The sequence below is a fragment of the Propithecus coquereli genome, unplaced genomic scaffold (assembly GCF_000956105.1).
Source record: "Propithecus coquereli isolate 6110/MARCELLA unplaced genomic scaffold, Pcoq_1.0 Scaffold75, whole genome shotgun sequence".
Classification (NCBI taxonomy): Eukaryota; Metazoa; Chordata; class Mammalia; order Primates; family Indriidae; genus Propithecus; species Propithecus coquereli.
In genome coordinates this window covers 2,391,651-2,400,709 of record NW_012153618.1, presented here as the reverse complement: position 1 = coordinate 2,400,709, position 9,059 = coordinate 2,391,651, and positions in this window count along the sequence as shown.

Below are 9,059 nucleotides of genomic sequence, written 5' to 3'. Positions count from 1 at the left end.
GGGTTATTGCCAATGTATGTAGTTCAGTTACGATGAGGTCATACTGGAGTAGAGTGGGCCCTTAATTCAATATGATTGTTATCCTTGTAAGAGGAGAAGAGACAGAGAGAGAGACGCAGGGGAGAACGCCAAGTGAAGAGGGAGGCAGGCACTGGAGTGATGCATCTACAAGCCAAGGGATGCAAGCAGCCACGGGAAGCTAAGAGAGGCATGGGACAAGTTCTCCCTCAGAGCCTCCAGTGAGAACCAATCCTGACCACACCTTGATCTTGGACTTCCAGCCCCCAGAACTGTGAGAGAATAATTTCTGTTGTTTACAGCCACCCAGTTTGTGGTCCCTTGTAGCAGCCCTACGAACACACAGCCAAAGACCGGGCTGAGGAGGTGGCCTATTGGGCCCTGATGAGACTTTAGGTTTTACCCTAAGAGCAATGGGGAACCACCCAAGGGAGCTTAGCAAGAGTGGACCATGATCAAATCTGCATTTTCAAAGGCCCCCTGGCTGCCCAGTGTTCCCAAAGCATTCAAATCCATGAAGAGTCCAGGCCCCACAACTTGACCTCACCCGCCATTCCAATGCCACAGCCCGCTCGCACGTCACTCTCACGGATCCACGAGTTTCTTCAATGCACCGAGGGCTCATCAGCCTTCCTGCCTTCCCTGCAAGAGTGGACACCCGACCCCTTCCCACAGAAAACCAGTGGAGAACGGCAGGCCTTTGGGAGAACAGTTTGGCAACGTGCCTCAAAAGCCTTAAAAACAACAACAACAACAAAAAAAACCCCACACCCTTTGACCTGGCAGTTCCGCCTCTAGGAATTTAGTCTTTGGAAATAATTAGGCAAATATTTGAAAATGTATCAAGAAAAAAAAAAGTCCAGCTCATCGCTAGAGAGCGTTTCAAAATCCACCTCCGCATGGTACAAACAAAGGCCACTAGCTTAATTAACTTGGGCTTCGGTTTCCTCATCTGTAAAATGAGAAAAATGGGTAAAGGGAAATGCTGCACGGGAAAGAGTTTTATAAACCCTAGAGTTCGGGGTAAATTCGCAGCGTCCTCCTTTCCTTCTTGCACCCCACGCCCCGGGGTTCCTTGTGTACTCTTCGGTGCAGAGGGTTTGAGCCTTCGGGGTGGGTGCGTCCCATCTCTACTGTGCTCTTCAAATTCCCGAGGCCTCACCTCTGTGTCTGCACCGATTGTGTTTGCACGGGGATCTGCACAAAGAACGGGCTCCACCAAACCTGGGGAACTGGGCCAGAGCGCAAGAAAACAAGAACGCGGGCGCTGCTTCTGCTAAAAAGCGCTGGTCTCAGGGGCTGCAGCAAAACCGTCCCAGCGCCGCCACAGAGGAAGGGCAGCCTCGTTGCCCGGGGCGCTGGGGCTCGGGTTTCCGGGTAAGCGGGTCCCTGGGGCTCGGGGCGGAGACTGGGCGCGAGGAGGCAGCCTTGCGCCACCACCGAGAGGGCCACCCGCGCGTTCCTAGAGCGGCCGCCAGCGGCCAGGTACGGGCGCAGCCGCCGCCGGGGCCTCCCCGGCTCCCGCCAGCAGGGGGCAGCACGCTCGGCCCCGCGCGGCCCGACGTGGCGCGGGCCCCGGAGCGAGGCCCTGGGCAGCGGGCGCGCACTGCAGGGCGCTGAGCCACGCGCTCACGGGCCTCCTCGGATTGGGCAGAGGACGCTTGAGCAGAGGAATGTTTAAAAGTCAAGTCATTAATTTAAATTTGCAAAATGTATATATATTTAAAAAATAAATGTGGATGGAGACATTGATAATTTTTTTTTTGGTAGAGACGAGGGTTCGCCATGTTGCTCAGGCTGGTCTAGAACTCCTGGCCTCAAGCGATCCTGTCGCCTTGGCCTCTGAAAGTGCTGGGATTACGGGTGTGAGCCACCGCGCCCAGATCATGTTAATACATTTTTCAAATTAAAAAATACAATAGTTTGTTTTAAGCCCTTTCTCCATTCACTCGCAGCAACGTGGGGCTCAGGATTTGGGGGCTCGTATAAAGTCTCTTGGGCAGCAGGGCTGGAGCTGTGAGGCAAGGGAGGGAGCCTGAGGACGGGACGCTTCTGTCCTCTGGGCGAGCCGGCTGGGGCGGGTGGGGGAAGCTCGAGGGAAATCCAGAAGGGGTTGGAGGCCTGGGATTGCGGGGGGCCACTTGCAGGGTTCCCCGAGGCCTCCGTGAGTCACTGCTTAGAGGAGCAGGAAGGCACAGCCAGGCGGGGCGATTTAAAATGAGAGAAAGCCCCAGGGGTCGCTGCCCTGGGCGCGATCTGGCCATGCAACTGGGCCAGGAAGGGTGGGAGGCTCCCTCGATGCCACGGGACATGCCAGCGGCCCTGCCTGCCCTTGGATCCCTTATCGGGCAGCTGAGTGACCTTCCTTCAAAGGGCAGGGCAGCCCGAGGATTTCTGCCACACCCCGGGCACCCTGCAACGGTGGCAAGAGGGTTTAGCAGGGATCCCGGGACTCTGCCTAATATTCGGGCCGAAATATCAGACGGAATGATAAAATCCATCTTTAAGTGATATCTTTTAAAGGTTTTGGATGAGTTTGAATAAAGAAAATCATCTCCATCCCAGTTGGACAGAGATTTGGGATTGTTGCTGTGTTTCTTGCTGCACGTCGTCACCTGTGGCTGATTCATCCATTCATTTAACATTCATTGAGTACCTCCTGTGTGCCAGGCTCTGCAGCCAGCGCGAAAGGAACAAAAGCTGCCCCTGCCCTTGGGGAAAATCACACACACAATGGCCGCTGAGCGCCCGCTCTAGGCGCGCACCGAGCCCGGGAAAGCCGGGAGGAGCGGGGACCCTCCGAGCTGCCCGCAGCGATGCGTGTGTGGCCACGGATCCTGCGGGGCCGCGCCTTGCCCCTCGATCTTCCCTTGCCTCTGCAGTGGAAGAGTTTCCTGTAAAAATAACCCCAGGGGTCCTTGTAGTTTTCTGACGGGGCTTTTCAGGACATCTGTGCTGCTATTTTTCCCGGCCTTCCAGGGATTCTTGGTGGGCGTTAGCGCGCTAGATTTCACTGGCGAGGTTATAGGGCCTCGCCATTCTCTGATAAGAACATCTGCCAAGTAACGTAGGGGTTATAGAGAACAGAAATGCACGAATATTGCACAAGGAAAAATAAACCTAAGAAACCCTGTGCTCTATCAAAGAATTAAGCATGGAATGTGTCACTGAATATTAAACATATAGTGTTTGGATTGAGACCGGGAAAAGTTGAAGCAAGGGTAAAAAGAGTCCTGGTGACTTGCCCAGGCCAGGGGTTTTGAAGTGAGCCTCCTCCTTGGTGACCCCTCAGTGTAGCCCAGGGGGTTGGGGAGTGGGGAGTGCCCAGCAGGTGGGCTCCCTCCCACTCCAACCCCAGCCTCCAAGACTCAGGTTATTTTACATATTTAGCTTCTGAAATAGTTTTATTTGAACAAGGGATTCTGGGGCTAAAAACAAAAGCTGGAAAACATTGACAGATGAAGCGCAGAATATTTGGCTGATCATTATAAATTTGATAAAGGTTTTGTGTCCTGAATCTGAAAGAGATTCTAAAATATTAATAAAATATCACAGATGAACTCTTCCAAGTAATCCACTTAATTTCACACGTATGGAGATGGTTAAAAGTCCTCATGCTGGGTAGTAAATAAAATATATTTCTTCCCTTACATTTATGGAAGAGACTGGGTTCCTTCTCTTGGAGAAATAAAGGACTCCTTCAATTCTAAGTTAAATTTTTATTGTTTACAACTCAGAAATTCCTTTTACAGTATTAAAAATGCTATTTTCATTTGGGGGGCAAAGAGTTTTAGATAAAAATCTTCAATTCTGTTATGTGATTATTACATACTAATGTGAGTTAATCTTTTTGGTAAAATGAACACCCAAGCATGTTTGTATGCAATTAATGCTTATTGCAAGACTGAAGGGCTGGCACAGATTTGGGCAAGAAAAATGTGTCTGTTTCTCTCCATTTGTCTATTGTTTGAGTTAAATATACTAGAGATTGGCTTCATTTGGTCTGAACATTGACTTGCTTTCTTAGCAGAAATGTTTTTGAGGTTTAGAGTTTTTCCAAACTTATTTCAAAATGTATCACAAGCCTTTGGTTTGGTAAGGCATTGATCAATTCAAGATGAGCTAAGCAACCACCGGGTTAAAGTGGGAGAGGAATAATAAGAATTTTAGTTGAATATTCATTATTATTAAATTGTTCGGGGGGTAACTATGGGGACCAACTTTGTGTCTTTGCTTTTGGACAAAGTTAATGTGATTTGCAGTGATGACTATGAATCCAAGTAGAAAATTACAGATATAAAATTTTAATCTTAGATTTTAGAATTGTGTAAATAATTTACCTGAAAAAAATTTGATCATGGAACTACGTAGATCCTGGATGTGCCTTCCATGAAAAAATTGCAAATGTCACCTTTCATAACCTGTTGACTTTTTTTAATTGAGTTTAGCTTAAATCCAATCAATTCCAATCCTTTGATGGAATAATTTTACCATTTTTGTATCTTGTAAATAAAGAGCTGGTTGAATTTAGTTCTTAAAAAGGTTTTCTACTTATTAGACTATAATGATTCTAAAAAGAAACAGTCTGTTGTCCTGATACTCATTCTTTAAATAAAATTACTAGTGGGGATAGAAATTTTCATTGGTATATTTTGTCATTAAAATTCAGCTTTCCATTATCCTAATTAATAGACAGCAGCGACATTTCTGTCTTGTAATATGAGAGTTATTTGAGAACCTGGATGTTATTTTACAGAGAGAAGCAGTGAGTTTCATTCATGTGGTGGTGGCGAAGGGAATGGTGAGAACACAAGAGGTAGCAGTAAACCTGGTGGATTAGAAGTTAGAATCAAGTGTGTGTGTTATTTTATTAGGGAGCAAGTACATTTTCTTTAAAATAATCTCCTTCACCCAACTACTTCTCTGATGGTTAAACAAATGGCTTCTTAGGTCCAACTTCTGAAATAAACACAGAAGAGGAGCTCTTGCTGTAACAGACAGCACTCTTCCCAAAGTCCCTAAGGAATAGAGGGCTCCGTCTGAAATGGGGGCTGGATTTGGTCCTCCCGCCACCAATGTGCCCAGCAACATCCATTCTACCTTAGTCGGCTGAATGGGTCCACTTGTGCCAGTGTTGCCCAGGCTGGGCCAGCAAACTGCTTTCAGACTTACAGTGTCCACGGGATAGTCAGGGCTGCGAATCAGAGAGAAATAGTAATGTTTTGCCTTTTTTTTTTTTTCTAATAAGAGTCCACACTGAAATTGGGTGGCAGTGCATAATCAAAACAGCACACGTTTTGATTCCCACCACTTAGGTTTAAATTCTAGCCATGTGACCTTGGGCTCTGAACTTCATCTGTTCAAGGGGACATGAATACTGATTTCACAGGTCGTTGCAAGATAAAATGAAATGAAAGTGTTTACTACTTAGCACAGTGCCTGGAACCTAGTGAGACTCCATGAATCGTAGTGATTATTATTATTATCCTTAATAAACTGACAGCTAGGTCTGATTTCTGACGAAGTTTTCACGTAAGGTCACTATTACACTTGAACTTAGCCAAAAGGCCAAGAAGCAATAAGGTCACTATCAGTAGTACTAAATTTAATTTTTCTTTTCTTCTCTCTCTCTCTCTCCCTTCCTTCCATTCCTTTCCTTTCATCTTCTTTTCTTTTTCTTTTTTTTCTTAATTATTTTAGCCTGGAGCTGTCCTTTGTAGAAAACGGAAATCAAAGGGTTTGTCTACATTTTAAGTCAAAATACTCATTTCAAAAAACCCAGCTAGAGATGGTAGATGTAAAATAGATTTTCAAAAAATTTCACTCTAGAAGTTCCCACTATGACTGGGAAGCAACAAGAGGCTGCAGCAGGAGAAACGCTTTCCAGAAAGCTGGAGGAGAGGCCCTGGCCTGACTGCGCGTTGCCCTGGCAACAGTCAGGCCCGGAGGGCCTCAGCCCCTGATCCCTTAATCTGAGGAGCTGCCACCGCAGTGCCTCAGGAAAGGTCTCCCACAGACACCTGGCGAGTTCACGCTACACTGACTAAAGAGGGATGTAGAAAAGATGGAGACGTGGCTCTTTCTGTCCACGATAGCTGCCTCCGGGTCTCCCTGGTGCTCCCGGCTTTTCCAGATTGCCAAGGGTTTAGTTTAGAGAATCAGGCAGCAAAGTCTCCACCGGATTCTTAGTGCTGTCAAGGCAGCGGATGGTTTCCTAATCCTTTTGTGTTTCTCCATGGAGCCCCGCACAATGCTTTGCACACAGTGGTGCTTAATAAATACTGGGGGGCTGTCTGACGATGAGCATCCCCTAAGGTGCCAGCCCCTGTCCTTGTCGCATTCGCTGCCTCTAGGAGTGAGCTGCACCGAGGACCCACTCAGGCCACCCGACTCTTCGGTTCATTTCTCCAGCTGTAAGAGGGTAGAGCTTGACTCTAAGGCTTTTTTCTCCCTTTAAAGTTCTTTTTTATTCTCTTACCACATTCATCATTTTGGCAAACACACAGAGCATGTTCTGTTTGATATATTCTGTTTTCCCCAATTTTATCTTAAGTTAAAAAATCTTTTGGGAAGCTGAGGCGGGAGGATTACTTGAAGCCAGGAGTTCCAGACCAGCCTGGGAAACATAGCAAGACCTCGTCTCTACAACAAATACACAAAATTAGCTGGACATGGTACCATGGGCCTATAGTCCCAGCTACTTGGGAAGCTGAGGCAGGAGAATTGCTCAAGGAGTTCGAGGTTGCAGTGAGCTATGATCAAGCCACTGTTCTCCAGCCTGGGCAACAGAGCAAGACCCTCTCTCTCTCAAAAAACAAACAAACAAACAAAACGGAGCCAAAACGGAATAATTTAAAAGAAGCGCTGGCTTTTCTCTTTTCAACAACGCTACAGGTCCCAAGGAAAGAACTCTGTGGCCAAGCACATGGGCTTTGGAGTCAAAGACTTGGTTTCAAATTCTAGCTCTACCATTTGATTGCTGTGTGACTTTGGGCCTATTTAACTTCCCTGAGCCTCAAGCTCTTCACCTATAAAATGGGTGTAATGATACACACATCAGAGTTATGAAGTAATGTATGTAAATTCTTCAAAAATAAGAAGCATTCAATAAATGGCAGTTATTCTTTCTGGCACACAACTCCAGGGGGCTAATGGCAACTTAGGAGTCCGAAAGTCTGACTTTCTAATTATTAATAAATTAGGGCACCCTAAGAAGGCACTGTAAAAAGGTACCAGAAAACCCAGAGAGGGGAAGTACCACCTGCTGCAAACTCTGGTGTGTGGCTAAGAGGTGAATTTAAACCCTGTCCACCCCGACATCAGGACCATGCTGGAGTTGCCTGTGTAGTTTGATTTGAACTTCCTCACACCAAAAGAAGCTTCTTCCTGTTGAGGAAATTTCTTTCTCATAGATTCATTCTTTTAGGATATAACCCTAACCTGAACTTCTGTTTTACTCAGTTAAATCGCCATTAACCATAAGCCAATAATCAAATTAGTAAACTTTCACTGAGACCCTAGTATGTGCCAATGTCTTTGCTATGTATTCTTTCTTATTTAAGCACCAGAACAATGGGAACTTTATTATCTCCATTTAATAGAGAAGGAAATTGATGTTCTGTTAATTGACTTGTTCAAGGTCACAGTACTATTAAGTTTAAATTCATATCAGTTTGATTTTAGGGGCTATCTTCTATTTGATGTTGGCCTCTGACGTTAGCAGAGATTAGGGCAGGTGGAAAGTGAGAATCTTGGTGCATTAGGGGGGTCAGGCCAAGGTGGGGCTCTCAGGAAGGAGAGGCATGGGGGAGGTCACAGTCAAGGAAGGTAGGTAGAGTACAGAGAGCCCCAGCAGCCCAGCTCTGCATAAGATGTGCCAGTCCTGAGATAACATTATGTCTCTTGAAAGACTTCAAATGGTATCCAGTATCCCAACAGAGAAAGACATAAAGGTCCATGAACAGGAATAGGACTGTTCTAGTTGATGCAATAAATGAATTTTTTTTTTAAAAAAGTACCAGTCTTTGACTATATTTGCTTTAATTCTTTCAAAAATAAGATTTCCTAGAAAAACTTCTCAAGCACCACTCCCACTTGACCCCATGGTGGCCTGGTAACTTCATATAACAAATGAAGTTACTCTTTGCGTTTCTAACTTGGATTCTACCCCAAATTGCCATGGTTTTCCACTTGAGTTGAACATCTCCAGCACTCTTTGGTCCTCCAATTCCAGGACTAAGAAAGATCTGGGGCAGCAAGAGTCCTCCACAAAATATTTCCCCAAATGCCTCTGCTAACATCTCTTGGAGGCTTCAGATATCCCAGTGTTCAAAAGAACCATTTCCCCTGCCATCCCTTCAACCTCCACCCACCATTCTGTCATCTGTGATCTGTCCATGGAACATGCTGGTTCTCCCATGTCTGACTATGTTAGGTTTCCTTGCACGTCGGATTTGGTCCTGTGATATCTGTTGTATCACGTCTCTCTCCTGCTCAACAGTCTTTAATGTTTCAAGATCCAATTCAAACTCCAAAGCCGTGAAGTCTTAGATCCAAGACCTTCTCCGCACCCCTGGTCTACTCCAGGCCAACATTCGACCCTGTTGTTCCTGCACAAGCCCTTTCTCCAGTTCAGTGGGTTTAATCCATCACTGCTTCCTAATCATAGGTGGAACCTACTTCCCACACTTTTGCTTTTACAACTACCCCCACCAAGAAAGCCCTCCTCATTTTTCTCATCTATGGAAATCCTCCCCATCCCACAGGCCCAGCTCAGATTCTTCCTCGGGGAAGCGATCCTCGCCTCTGCAGGCCCCCTCCACCTGGCACGCAGTGCTTGCTGCACGCTACAGTGCCTACCTGCTCCCATATCTACCCTGGCTCTCCAGCTAGTGCTGGAGGTCTCCTTGGGATTGGCCTCCCCTCCAGCCCTTCAAGCCAGCCCAGGCCTCTGCTCCCTCCTCTGGCTGCCATCCCTCATGTCCTACCATCAATTTAGAAATTTTCAGCGTAAGTGAAGTTACATCCTTTCAAATGTGAGC